The 15,962-nt window shown below is 36.5% G+C and overlaps 1 protein-coding gene across 2 annotated transcripts in view; it reads right to left on the bottom strand.

The window, feature by feature from the left end:
• The window catches only part of MEF2A (myocyte enhancer factor 2A), an 83,015-nt gene extending 67,406 nt beyond the window's left edge, over window positions 1-15,609 (bottom strand). The window contains exon 1 of one of the 2 annotated variants that reach the window (XM_026855746.1): window positions 15,514-15,609. The gene's annotated coding sequence lies outside the window, so the exon portion shown is untranslated. Of the gene's footprint in view, window positions 1-9,940; window positions 9,962-15,513 lie in introns of those variants that run through there. The other variant, XM_026855747.1, reaches the window with a different exon arrangement.
• Between the last annotated feature and the right edge of the window lie 353 nt (window positions 15,610-15,962).

The raw sequence follows: 15,962 nt of genomic DNA on the forward strand, positions 1-15,962 counted from the left end.
CAAATTTCAGCGAATTATTCCCTTCCCTGCATCCTTTTAAGCAGTCATTTTATATTTAAGTAAAATAAAACAGCATTACTGCTGGTGGGGGGCTACAGCAGATCACAGTGCAGGTCCTTTCCAAACATGCATGGAGACTGTTTCTTCATAATCTAAAGGTTTCAGAATCCGAGGCAGACAGGTGGCAAATATAAAATAACGTACAAGTGAGATGAATCTATTTGGCTACATCGCCAAAGTGCTATACTGGAAAAAGATTAAATACAGGTATAATATAGGCAACACCAATGGATTCAGGAAGATGGTGCTAGGCATCCATGGTCAAGAAACAGTCTGATTCTCAAACTCTTCAATTTCAGCAGCCACTTTTAAAATCAGCCTAGAAAGAAATTCCTTATGACCTATAACATTTTACTGATTAAAGTACTTCATAACTTTCTGTCTCTCTCCATGCCCCCCCCACCCCACCCCACAGCTAGTGTTCCTGTCTCTCATTTGGATATCTATATTCTTAAAAGCAATCACAAGACTGTCCAAATCAAGTACAGGGCAGACCCCTAAAAACAAAAGTTAACTACGTTAAGATACATACCCCAACACCTAAAAATATTGTAGTAAACTCATTTTCTACTAAGCAAAGAAGTGAGAATATTATTCAGAATGTTTTCTTCTCCTACACATAAACCTTTTCCTTTATTGGCAGGTGATGTCTGGTAGTCTGGGCATTCATGTCATTAACATTAACCTAGCCACTCTGCTTCACTTGCAAAAGCGTTACCTAAACTACAATGATTATGGTACACTGAATCTTCAGGTTAAGAACTCTTCTCTGAATAGAAACCTAATTCTAAAACTAACTAACTTTGAAAGTCCTTTTTCCTTAGCAATGGCAACAAAGCAGCACTCTCAGTGAGTTAATACAGTTTAGTTGACAAGTGGAAATTCATAATGCTACAATAACTGTTACTTGCTATACCTGCACAGCAGAGCAAATGATAAAATCTAATTATTTCACCTTTCTTGTAGATTGCTGCAAATAGAAAACTTAAGTCATTTGACCCTAACTAACATTACTGCTTCATAGCAAAGCTACATGATTCAAGTGGCAGATAGCAAGACACATTAAAATATCTGTTTCGGTAGCTTCTGCAATGAAATACTCAATGACAAAACAAAAGAAAGTTGCATGACTAGAGCCACTAAAAAGGTCTGAATGAGAAGATACGGGCAACAGAGGTTTAAGTGAAGGCCAACAAAAATTTAATCAAGGTCCCAAGCAAGAATCAATGTAGTGATCCATATATAAATATACAAAGCCCATCTGATAAACAACCGCATGAATAAACTACATCACTGAAGAGTTAAACAACAGCAAGGAATATTGAAAAAAGCAAGATAACACAGTAGCTGGATCTTAATGTATTTGAAAGGCAGCTGGCCTATTTTCAATTACGTTAAGTAGCCAGGAATCTGAAGCAGAAGCCCAGACAGGCTCAGATTATTGTAGACTTCCCTTACTGAAAACCTCTTCCATTTAAACAAGTATATTCATTTAACTTTGACATGAAACATTAGATGCAAATGCAAGCTTTTTGAAACTCTAAGGTAGACATCTTCATCTTTACTACTTAGTGAGCCAAGTATCATCTGATGCAATGACGCCCTAGACCTGACAATAACCAGGATCAGTCAGGAATCAGAGACGATAAATGTAGCTGGCCAACCAGACCTGCAATTAGGCCTTAAAAGATTAAAAAAAACAACAAAAGCACACCAACAAAAAACACAACACAAAAAAAAACAGCCACAACAGCCACACACACCTTTCTATCCTGACTTTGGAAAAGGAAAAAATAATTATCCCCACTATAAAAGAAACTGCCAGAAACACCAAGAAGCAGCCCTGAAACCACTGCAGGATAGAAGATGGTACGATCAGCCTCAGTCTTGCATTAGTAGATGGGTCAAAGTGGACATCTCATCATTAATTATTGCATCAATGATTTAAACCTTCTATGAAAATGACACAAAACAGTGCCCACTTCACACACACTGCTGGATCCCTTCAACCCGTGCTGTCTTCATGTTCATCTCTGACAAAAAAATAGCTAAGAGACCCAGGAACTATATTTCAGTTGTAAAGCAAAAATGTAGCAGTCAGGCGTGAATGTCTTCTTGAAGGTATTAGCTCTAATGTTAACAGCAGCATCTTATTTTGGTAAGAGCAGTTGCATCCCACTATAAAACTTTGATACTGCCTGCAGCCCTGGTAGATGAAAGTGTGCAATTTGCAAGGTCAGACACCTCTGTCAATCCTTAAGCTTGGAGAAATAAGTGGATAAAGCTAGTGTTAAATTCCGGCATGTGAAGTGATAGATTTATTTAAACATAGAAATTTTTAGGTTTTTATTCTAAGATTATCACTAGAGTACACAAGGAAGAATCTGCAATCTTTTCCATTCCTTTCTGGTATGACAATAAAGCATTTTGTCTTCATGAAAATCTTTATATACTTATTTCCCTAAGGAAAACAAAACAAACCTCACAAATAAATATATTCATGAAAGCAGAGTCTGTATACTAGAATCAGATTCTAGCTTAATTATTTCACAGCATCTCATTTTGTTCATTCTCCATAAATAATCTGTGAAGATCATTATATGGAGTTACATGAACAAAAAAAGTGAACCCCAGCATAAAGTTTATACACAACTTGAAAGAACCTTAGAAACATTCTTTCACCTGCAAGAATTCTTAACTCCTCTTAAAAGAAGTTATTGTTCAGTACTCCAGGCCTTCAGGACATTAAAACTGTCTTTCTTTTACATGCTGACTGGAAGTCTTGCAGCAGCTGAAGCAATAAATATTGACAGCTAGCTGGCAAACAGCAGCTCTACTAGTGCTCCTAGTCTCCAATTTCACCTGCATCAGCAAAGACAGAGCCTGGAAAGGACAGCGTAAGTAGGGCCTAATATGTTCATCTATATTACTGCTGCTTTTGCCTGTATTAAAATCATATTTTAGCCTCAAGAAGACTTGGGTACCTTTGAACATATCTTCTTTCCTATACCACCCTGAAAAGTGCAATTATCTATTAAATCTCATTGCAACATACAGATATGTAGTAACAAAGTTCTAACTCTGGCTACAAATTGTACTGCAAGAAACTTTCAAGCGACCAGTTTCATCTTTTCATACTCTTACATAGCCCAGCTCCTTCCCCCCTGATGCTTCAAGTTTTGCATATGAGGCCACACCACACATTGGTTAACAAAAACTAGCAGTCAACTTACAGAAAAATCTGTATGCCAAAATACGAGATACTCCTGACAGAACATAGGAGATGGAAGAAAGTATCTGTAAAGTGGATTTTAATTAAGAAATTGTATTGCTGACCGAGTTCTACTTTTCTCTCAGTTCCCAACTCACAGCCTCTACTTTGACACAGGATTTCAGAAGCTCTAAGGAAATGCATTAAGACTTGTTTAAAGGAAAGAAAACAAAAAACAAAACACAAAGACTACAAAATTCTACCTTTCCAGCAATTCACTCTGCAGTTCAGACAAACAGCAGATAGTTTCTTTTTATCAGGTTTCATCCTGCTGCCAAGCTAATAGATTTTTTTAACTGAGATGTGAAACAAAGACTTCTTCATACAACCCAAAATGCTGACCATTGACCCAGTTCTCAAAACTTCAGTTTATGACTTCATCTGAAGCTAATAGATTTTTGCCCCTGCACAGACACACCTATGATTACTGTCTATGTTTAGATTTGTAAGAATTCACCAACACACAGCGTCATCATTTTCTCCAACACAGAGCTTCACTGGGGGGAGGGGTGGAGACATCCTCCACACTATAAACATGTACCTGCTTTCAAAAATAAGATATGAATCAAAACAAGCTTACCCTGTACTTCTAGCAAGCACTACTCTTAACATGTTACATCAACCAATACTTGCAGAGATTCTTCCTTCTAGCTTTTGTAGCTTTTTCTTCCTCTTTGTCTACCACTGAATATATTAAATTTTGATGGTAAGATCTGATTAACAACATCAGGAAGCTTTTATAGATGGCAGGCGCTCCCCTTTATGCATCACTCAAAAAAAAATGCAAACTCTTTAGTATTCTGAATCAGAAAAGTGCCACATAAATCTTAACACTACCATAAATGCAGAGCCCAGTAATAGAAAGGCATGCATGAACCAGGTCTATTGCACAGGTATGAAGTATCTAGAAAGCAGCAATGCACTGAGCTTTGCTTTAGACAGTAAACTAAGATATCTGCTCTTCTATTTTAATGCTGCCAAGTTAGTCCATCTGCATTATTTGCAAGATGTCAGTTTGGGTACAGAAAGGAAGAAATACTTCATCTAGTAAATCCTCAGACTCAAAATCTCATTTTATTCAAATGCTTGGTCTTGGCTTAACTCTTGCTGTAGGTAGAAATGAAGCCAAAATATTCCTGAACAATATGGTGATATTCTCCATAATCTTCCCATATAGAGGTGAGATAGCTCTCAAGTCTCACTGTTCTTATTTGGAATTAGTCCAAGTTCACTTCAGTGAAGACTCTCACCCCATACTGCTGGAAGAAAGACGTTCAAGAGAAAGGGAAGTCCCCAAAAGCAGAGGAAAAAAGCGTAATGGAGGACAACAGCAGAATAAGTTAACAATAAGTTTATCTGTAGGGAGCGTTGTCTGTGGCATTTTATCTAATTTGATGCCACGAAGCACAGAACAAAGACATGGACATGCCTTTTTAAATTTAGTAGATTCAAGCAGCCATTCAAAAGAAACTGATTCTCATTCGCTTTTAAGGATTTCACCTTAAGGGAAGGTCCTTCAAGAGTGCACATGGTCTCCTTAGGCCTTCTGAAAGCCAAATTAATTAAGCACAAAACTCAGTTCTTTTAAATGAAAACTTTTTTAGAAGAACCATGAGAAAAAAGTAAGCTAAATGATGAAACAAATTAATAAATATTTGCCAATAGCACTGTTAAACCCACTACAAAAAAGTCACAGCTTTTGCTAGAGATCTGAGATTTCACTGGTGGTTCCTCAGCGTCTCAGATCCAGGCTGCTATGGAAAAACAAAATGTTGTCTTCATATGCTATTAATTCAGAAGCTTGGGCAATAGGATTATTGATATTTTGAAACACTTTAAAAGACCAGTGATAGCTTCCAACACCACCATATTCTGCAGGCCTAGGAAACAGTATGCATGCTAAGGTATGTAACTCTGAGCACATAATATCGTTACATTTTATGTAATAGTTTCAGATCTCTATCATGTTTAAGACAATTTAATGCTGCTTTACAATGTACGTCCTTAAAGCACTCAAAAGAAAATTCACTGGGCTTCCTTATAATTTTTCTGCAAATGCAGTATCTACCAAAACTAGGAATTCAATAGAAAATATCTTCAATCTTTGAAGGAGCTTACTAGTACACAACAACAGTGCATTTAGAGAAATACCATCAAAAACCAAAATCCAGTAACACATTATCTGAGAGCGCCTACATAGTCTTTTCAACAGGAACACATGGAAAAAGTTACCAGCTGAAAGATATACTTACAAGTTAAATCATAGGTGGGGAAAGTGGAACCCTCCGTTCCTCAAGCCAAGCCTCACTGGCATGGCAAATGACCACTGGACCTGAAGATCAAACTCCCAGTGTTCAGAACCCACTTGAATCTTCAAGCTAAGGAGTGCAATCATGCAAGTCTGAGAAAGTAAATCCCTTAGCAATGAGTCACTGGAAATACGTTGTGCCATATTCAATACTAAAGCTGCACCCTGGTGCTTAGACCCAACCTAGGACATTTTTATTCACCTGGGCCCATAGCTACAGTGCAAGAAGAATCCTGCTACCACAAGCTAGATGGTATCATGCAACAAAGAGGACACAATGAGCAAGCCACCTCACTGTTTCTATTCACTACAAGGTATAAAAAAAACATAAAGAGTAAACCAACACTTGCTGTATCACACTTTAAGCAACAAACCAGAAGAGAAAATGGTATTAAACTTTATTAGGATTTTGCATAAAAGAGATTATGTTCCATTAAAGAGATTATCCACCTTGTAATGTTGTCTTCATATAGGACTTATGTATGCCACTCTTCCCTGCATATCATCTCCCAAATGGTGACCTCTTAAATCTGCAGGAGGCATGATATCTGATACATTAGCTTTTAAGCACAGATACCACCAAGAAATTCTGACAATATCACTGCCAAAATTTCCATTTCTAGCTTTTCTTAAAGATTAAGTACCTGAGGATCAGATTTTTATTTTCAGATTTCATTTAAAAATCAATTTTTAGTCATCATAGCAGCAGCACACTGAATCATAACAGCCTAAGAAAACAAACAAGGTACTCAAAAAATTATGGTGGATTAAAAAAAATCCAACTACTTTTGAATTGTCAGTCCTCTCTTACACTGATACGCCAACAGTGCTGCAGCATTCCAAATTCTAGAGTTGGTTACATCTCAGTTACAAAGAGTCTCTTCAAATAGTTTGATAATTTTACGCTTTAGTTTTTAACCAACACTGAAAACATTCAGAGAAATTGTAACTTTTGAGATTTTCACTCTTTTATTCACTTGCATAAGATCACATGGTTACTAGACACATGCATGCTAAATATATTACAGGCTATCATGGCAGCAGGTCAGTTCTGTACAAGCTGCTTGTATTAAATTTCTCCTGTAAGTGACATTAGAGTTTAGCTCTGCTACAGCAAATATAGGAAGAGGCCTCACATTCCAAACAACCATCTGAAGGGAAAAAACTATGCCAGCAGAGTACTAAGTATGCCACTGCTACTTTAACCCATTTACTATTTTAAAACAAACATCTAAGCCTTGCATTTGTCATCTATATTATGAATTTTTAAGATTCAAAACTCCAAAGCTCATATATTTGTCTTACTCTCTTGCTATGAAAATTTAAGGAAAAGGTCACAAAGATTAGAGTCTATAATAAGTGACGTGTAAGACCAATGAAATTCAAAACAGCACATTATTAACTGGGGAGGATATTCAACTACATTTGAAATATTTTACTGGTTTATTAAACCAACGGGCTACACAGTAATGACTAGAACACATTTTAAATAAGTATCACTGCATACTGTTCTAACAATTTCATAGCAGATGTTCTCTGTAAAAACCTCACACATTGTCTCTACATATATTGACATATATAGAAATACACACACTGGCATATAAAAAGTACAAACAAATCTGAGTTGTCAAAATTAATGGAGCACACACTAGAAATATTTTATCAATCTCTGTCACAATGCTTTTCTATGTCATACTATGAAAGAGGATACCACTACAGAGAACACCAGCCTAATGGGGAAAGGAAGGCAATGTCTTCTAAAAACTGCCTACAGACTAACACAGGGGGACATTTCAGATAATGTGTTTCATGGCTTCAGACTGCTGCCTTGGAGAATGCTAAAATAAAAGGGGAATAGACTTGATCACAAAGGTCAAGAGCAATTAGAAAAGTATCTGTATACTGCTGGAATAATGAATACACATTAATCCTTTTCTTTTTGTAAGCATAGAGGAAAGCCTAACTCAAATGCAAATATTTATCAGTAAGAGTGTAATCACAGTAAGCTTTGGCACTGAAGTTGGAATCATACAGACCTTTGGCAAATATTTAGGCAGCTAGCCCACATAAAAGCCTCAGACTGTTGCTACTCTAGTGAAACTGTGTCCATAGTGGCTAGTTTAAAAGTTCTCATATACCTAATTAAGCTGCAATTGCACATTTGCTGCATACTATAACCACATCGTGACACTCTTAAGTAGACACTTTGTGAGATTGCTCATGCATCACTGGTCCGCCCTTTCTACTGGATAGGAGACCCCTGGAAACCAAACAGAACTATCAATGGGTAACCTTTATCCACAGTAAAGATGTGCTATGGGTGTATCACCAGAACAAAGAGAGGCAAAGGTAGAGGCATGCTGTAATAAATGGCTGGATTTTCAGTACATGATACTTTAAATGAGCTCACTATTCAGAGTCTTTCTTTAATTACCCTGCAGATAACACTAGCATTTATCAAATCATACACTGACAGAAAAATACTTCTATAAAGATGTGGTATGCTGTATTATAAGGCTTGCAATTTTAGTCATCAAAGGTTAAGCAACAAACTATCTGAAGGCTACAGTATGGTCCTGATATATTGACCAGGTTTCATTTTGACATTAGAATGCCTACACTAGGGGACCACATTGGAGGCACCAAATCATCTGTAATACAGGAGAGAATCTTTTAATGAACCAGGAGAAACACTTCTATTAGCTACATGCAGAATATGTGTTCATATAACATCACACAGAAGCACATGATTGAGATACTTCATCTGATCAAATAGCATCATATCAACTAAGTGCTACTACTGCTATCAGTACTCTGATAGCCTTAACAACAAATCTGGGCTATCTTTACACTTATAGGTTTCTATACAGCTGCTGGTAAGAGTTCCCCACCCCCCAACCCATGGGAGCACAGAAGCTGTTGCTGCAAAGGAAAAAAATAAAACCAAAAAATCCTCCTCAAGTACCATGCTTCACCTCTGTTCAACTGTCAAAAATGTGAGCCTAACTGAATTATAATGTTACAATTGTTTACTTCTGCTAAACTTCGCATTTGAATTCTTACCACCCAAATATTTAAAGCCATCCCTTCCTTATTGGCAGACTTAAACCCATTTTTTCATTACAATCTTATTTTTAAAATCTTTTTCCACCTTGATCTTAAGAGTTACATAGCATTCTGACCTGCTATAAGCAAAGTCATAGCATTGAAGAACAACACACACACAAAAAGTACCAGCACATCAGAAGTATACAACAGTTAACACATTTAAAGCAATCTTATGCTGGATTCCTTCGCAAAGGAAAAAAAACCCATAACTAAAAACAAGAGTTACACTGATAAAAAGCACAGAAAACTAATGAAATAACTGAACTAGTAAACTTCAATCTGAAAAATAAGAAACAGGATCAACAAATACAACTTGTTGATCAAATCCATGTTTTTCATCCTTCTAATAGCACATCTCTGACTGCACCATTAAAAATGTAGCTTCCAAATTTCACCAATATAAGAAACACTATTTCTTTAGTTTTTACAACGCAAGCAAATAATACTAAGGTCCTACAAACAAAAGTTAAAACTCTTACAGATCATATGAAACATGTTTTGACCAAGAACAATAAACGCTCAATATTATACAAAGCATTTGATAGAAAACTACTGACCTTGGTGGAAGACCTGGAATTAAATTATCTGCAACTGTTTGATGCGTTACAGGTTATTCTTATCTCAGAAGCAAATAAACCCCCAACAACAACAGAAATCAAAACCTACCTAACGAGATTATCAATAAAACCATAGCTTGCATAATGTAAAACTATGCAGATGCTGTTTTTAAGAGTAGATAGTAACTGTTTTGTTTCTCCAAAAGTGTTAGTACATAATTGGTCAGTTTTAGAGCATCTACTTTTCAAGACACTAGGTGGAAAAAGAACAAAAAAAACTCTGTTCATGTGACATACCAGCTGACTGACCTGGAACTTTATTCATGAGAGCATTAGGAAAAAAAAAAAGAAAAATGGAAGGGAACATATTAAGTTAAAATATATACATATATATATATATACACATATACATATACACACACACACTCTTACTGAGAGTAGAATTCACAAGACTTTCTTCCTCAAGAGAAAAACACTAGTACTTGAACAGATAAATCTGACAGAAAACCCACTGGGAAATTAAATGAATGAAATCTCAAAAAAACAGCAGAGAAAGACAGGAAAGAGGTGGGAACACAAACAGAAATACTTCTGATTTACTTGCAACTGTCTCCAAAAAAAAAGCTGAAATCTGACATATTCAGTCTTCCAGGGCCTCACATCAAAAATCATATGCAGCATAGCTTCAATTGTTTACATCAGTTCATTTTAGCCATCGCATGGCACACCATACCTCCTCTTCAAAATACTGCTCTGTCCTGTCACACTGACAAAGAACAGGATAAGAGACTTAAATTGCACCTAGGCAGGGAGACAAGGATTAAGGCGTTTGCATCAGGGTCAAAAAGCAATCAATCGACTTCAAATGCAAGGTAAGGCACCAATCTTAAATTTCCTTAACAACAAAACACCCAAAACAAGGCAAGGTTTGCTAATAAAAGTAATATTTGCTGCTAAAGCAACAGATTAGCAGACAAGCTTTGAGGCACTGAAGTACTCCAAATCACAATTTAAACTTCTAATTTAACCTACAGGTATCAACTGTAAAATTGAAAACAAATTTTAAAATGCAGCATTTTCACTAGAGAATTATTTCTAGATTTTTTTATCTTCCATATTTGTAAATAGCAAGAGCTATTTGTAAATAGCAAGTTATATTTGGCAGAATGAAGTCCTCAGTTAAAGCTAAGGCTTCTCAGATTCAGGCATCCATTTGGTCAGGTCAGATTACAACACAGTAGAAACTACCACCATCATCACTCAACCATCATCACCACATGACGTTTACACTGGACAGTTCAGAAGCCTCTGTCATATGTACAGATCAAAAGGAAATAAAATGTTTTACCTCCTTATTTTTCCTGATTTGAAGGCCATCTGAGATAAAACTTTCTTCTTAGAACAGAGGCATCAATCTAGACCACAGATAAATTTTGGAACTACAGATTTTACCAAAAGCCACAAACCTCATTATAGTCTAATCATCTAAATGAAACATGTAAACGAGATATTTTTTATGCATGACTGCTTTAAATTTGTCACGCAATTATTACAAATAATTTCAAGCCTACTTTGAAGGCATTTCATGGAGCAAGGCTTGCTAAATAAAAAAGAAAAATCTTAATGTGTTCTCACAATACATAAAAAAATGACCAAACCACATGTAACAAAGAAACAAGTGGAAAAAGAATAAAAGTTGGTAGGTGCTGACTGTCATTTGCTTTACTGGAACATCTCATATAGTTACAGCACTCTTCTGCTAAAGATATGAAGAAAAGCTGAAACAGGAATTCACAGCTACAAACCACACGAGACCATGTGATAAGACATACCCACCTCAAAAAGTAGGTGCATTGCCACCCATGCCTCGCTAGGGAACAATCATAACTGAACTTATTAACAATTTCCCAAAGACTTAATAGATGACAAACATGGATGGCTCTTAAGACACGGTCTCCATTAAGAACGAGGTTTACCCCATTTAAATATTACAATTAAAGAGCATTTTGTGAAACCATGGATGTTCAAGTGGTAGGGACAAAAAAAATAAGTGCTTCTCTGTGTGGCCATCCTAACATGCCATTGACTTACATAGCTACATTAAACTAAAGGTAGCCTGCCTAGTTCTATCTACACCTATCGGAATACACCTTTACTTCTAAGAGGGGATCTGAGGAATTCTAGCTAAACAGACTAAAAGACTACGTTTCTAGATTTCAGATTAGAGACCAAAGACAGATCTAATTAGTAATATTCTTTCTATCTTATGTGGTTCAGTACAGTACCTGAGCAAGTCTTTCAAATGACAATGTTATTAAAATAAGCCAAGGAAGTTGCTCAATAGGAAAAATAGGTAAGGCCTATCAAGCTTGTAACGTATCTAAGCATACTGTACACACCTATTGGCTGTACAGATCTAACGTTAGGGGAAAAAACCTTCTGGTTTTAGGAGTTTTCATACATTAATTGCCTGAGACTAGCAAAACAACACTATAACCCAGAAACACTTTTTAAAGAAAAATTATGAAAACAATACGGATGTTATCTTCCCTCATTATCCAACATCCAGTGCATCTCCCTGTGGGCAGAGTATGAGCTCCGGGCAGTAAGAGGGCTGAAACCTCCTCTATCGGGCACAGCATATGAAGCAGGAGAGAAGGGCTGGCCTTGTGATGACTGGCTGGGGCAGGCAAAGGGTGTGTGCCTTTCTCTGCCGCTAAACCACAGCCAGAGCTCCCTTCACTCAAGACCTGGAATTCTAGAACAGCATCTCAGCCCACTGGTGCATTCTGGAAATTAAGAGTGGCAATGAATGTGCAGATCTAGAGCTACATTCATCAGATTGAATAGTCAGACTTCAATATTTAGAAATGTACAGTTTCACAATGAATGATTGCAGACATGCTCTCTAAACAATTATAATCCAATTCAGTATCACTCATTTAGACAGATACATTAATTATGCTCAAATTGTCTCCTATTGCTAAAATAAAAGTTAAATAACTTAATTTAGTATGGGAATACAGCAGAGGAGAAAGAGACAAAGACTTGGATTATAAAGCTTATATGAATGCCAAAAAAGAGAACAAGATGGTTCCTTGCACACTCAGGAACCGTTAGAACCCTTAAGCATTTTTTGCCAAACATGGTTTTATATGGGGTTTTTATAGTGTTTTAGAAAGTTTTGCTAAGGCAACTTGTGTATTGACTATAATACAGCCAACATGCTGTATTATAAAGATAACAATAGCAAGATCTGACTAATGTGTATTAAAGAAAACACATTCACTACCATGGGAACCCTGTTAGAATTCACCACTATTTCAAGTAGTCTACAGGAAGCTTTTCTGTGTTAGACGTCTCCTAATAATCTCTCTACTAATAGTTCCAAGACAAAAATTAATACTATTAACAGAACAAGCACCCAGGCAACATCGTTGGCTTACAGCATTTTCATCTAAATAGGTCTAACAGACATAAGGAAATATGGTAGAGAGAATACCAGAAAAAGATCTCCACCACTTATGCCATCACTATAGCCAAGGATTTAGCTGGAACATTGAAACTAATTCACTGAAAAATCATTCTAAGTACAGTGAACAAATGTGGAAGAAAGGAAAAAACACAACCCCAAAACAACCCCATAAACAACATGAAAAACACAAATGTTTTAAGAAATGTACCAAATTCAGTTGAAAGCTGACTTCATCTAATCAGGTCTATAAATTACACCAGAATAATTTTGTGTAACAAACCGAACCATACTAAAATGATGCCTATACCAAGCTTTTGGGATGACAGCTCTAACAGGAAGAGAAGCAAGTTCCACCTCCTGATCTTCAGTTATATTGCAACTCTATATGCAAGAGCACCAACAATACCAGCAACATAAAACCAGAGTTAGTTTAAACATTAAACTACACATAGGACTTGCCAAGTTACTGCCATTTATAGGAAAAGCTCAAGAAATCTTGCAGCATACACAAGACATTAACACACAGTTAAAACTACTCTTCTCACTTCCTGCATGGAAGTAGTATATAAAATCCACCTGCAAGGAGAAATCAAACATTATCAGGAGAATTTGTTTTTAACCACATCTTACAGAGTACAAGTTACTCTTACAATGATGGTCTGAAAACTCAGAACCTACATAATGAAAGCATTTCTTACAAGTTGTGGGGCTTTTTTGTAGGACCCAAAAACATAGATGCAGAAGTTTTATTAGACTCCAAAATTAACAGTCATCAATCCAAAACCAGAACAAACATTCCTCAAAAAGCATTTTGCATGTTGAAATAATAGAAGTACATTGTCTGCTTAAATTCAAGAGCAGCTAGTATTTGTATGCCTAGCATTAGCTACTGAGGATCTGAACATTTCACCAAATGGCTACTTATATCACACTGAAATCCCTTTTTAATCAACAAAAATCATGGCAACTTGACACATAATTTTGTTAGGGGGTTTGGGTTGTGATTTTTTCAGAAGAAAGTCTTTTACAGAAAGCCACACAAAAAAATGTGTTCCAGAAAACATGGAATAAATTACATCACATGCAGCACCCCGAATGTACTGTATATAGAGTTCCTCCTCTTCCATAGTAACAAGAAACAAAAACGATCCTAATCCCTGTTCCATATTGTAGCAGCTACAGTAACAGCAACTCAAACTTCCAAAAATACACATTTTAAATTCAGTGCTTACCCTTCAGAATTTATATACCTACAACAACCTTTTCCATTAATATATGCAATTGTTTCCTTGCCCAAATCTGTATCTGTGCCTAAGGAGATGGAAACGGAAAAGGAAGACAAGACCATTACAGAAAGTAGTCAAACCCAGATACAGAGTCTCAAGTAAGTAGATACATTAATGACACTTCAAAGTTTAAAGGTCTGAGACCAGAAATTCTTGGAAGTTTGAATCAAGGACTATGAAGTAAGATGAGGCTCACTCTCTCTCAAGCATAAATGTTGATGAACCAAGACTGAAGCAATCAAGCTACAAATATAAAAAAACAACTTAAGCAAAGGAACACCCTTGGAACTGAATTTTGTATCTTCATATGACTTCACATGTATCTTGTTTGAAACAACAGAAGCTGCCTTCTAGTTACTTTAATTGGCTGTTGTCAAAATCCTGAAGGAAAACATCTATAAAACCTAAAACAGGTGGGCCGAAGCATTCATGTTAAGCTCCAGTTGTGTCTTAAAAAAAAAAAATCTCACCTACTCCCTACTCCTTCCTTCCTTCCTCCCCTGTGGCCCAAGCAATGACACATGTATGTGGGTGCACTACATGAAACCCAATGATTGGGCAGGCTGTCCCTTCACTGTTCCAATATTGCTAACAGATCAGACTATTTTAAGATCATCTAATTACGCCAGTGAAGTATCTTATAAACCATTAAGATTAAGCATAAGAGACTATGAAGAATTAAAAGCACTGAAGTACAGGTAAGAGAGAAGAAAGAACTGTGATCTCAACTATTCAAGATAAGAAGCCTGGAGGATTCCTGGTCAGATTGCAACTCTGAATTCTAGTCTGTACTTACTTTCTCCTGCTTCTAGCAGTTGTAACAAGCACAAAAGAAATTTCACATGAAGGGCTGTTGTTTCTTACACCTTCAGAAAATTAGTCATTCAAGCCTTAGAAGAACAACACACCAAAATCTTCGTGGCTTGCTTGTAGGCGTTATCGACATGCATGAAAGACAGACAGCTACAGAAACAAACATAGATGCCTTAAAAGAAATAATCTGAGGATTTTTCTTTAGATGAGTTATTCGCACAGAAAGTTTTGAAGAAGTTTATCAGATCATCTTCTTCATTAACATTTCATTAAAAGAATGCATGTTAATAAAGCTGGTTGAAAACTCTTCTGAGAACTAGTCAGCCAGTATCTTCAGAAGTACTGTGGTAGGTTTTATTACTGAACAATTCAGCCTTTAAAATACCATTTTAAAAGAAAAAGGATCCATAAAGTCCTCAATAAAATGATATGCACCTCATGGAGGGTTGGGGAGAGGGATTTTAAAGAAATTTATTATCTCTTTAAGAACAAAAGATATTGACTCCAACCTCTTGTTCTGGGGGGGTGGGGTGGGGGTGCACACAGGGACAGTTCAGAGGGTGGTGGATATTAGACAGAAGGTGTTAAAACATAAAATCTAAATGGTTTCTAGACAGACAGGTCTTCTGACTTACTTTCATGCAAATAAGCTCCTGCTGCCCAACCTTCAGAACACACAAATAAGGGAAGCAAACTGCTGCCTGAAACTGTATACAATTATGGTCCAAAGTATGACAAGGCAGAGGGCAGGCAGATGCGGTGACAACCCACTGAGCTTCTATGCTAGAACACAAGAATCCAATCCCCAGTACAAATGCTGCAGAGTCAATTTCCTACACAAAATCCCCAAACCTTTACAGAATTTTGCAAACAGCATCTTGATCCAGACTATCTGGCTAGGAAAAATTCACAGATGTTCTACACAAGTATCTCCCCATACACTTACAAACAGGCACCATCAGAATGAATACTGATTTAAGATCTAACTTTATTTTGCTGAATTAATGAATCACAGCCTAATAGGACATTTAGATCAAATCATATACATTAAAAGCAAAGCAAATTAAGAAACTGAATGCAAAGT

This window comes from Athene cunicularia, assembly GCF_003259725.1.
Source record: "Athene cunicularia isolate RWA chromosome 10 unlocalized genomic scaffold, athCun1 chr10_part1, whole genome shotgun sequence".
Lineage (NCBI taxonomy): Eukaryota > Metazoa > Chordata > Aves > Strigiformes > Strigidae > Athene > Athene cunicularia.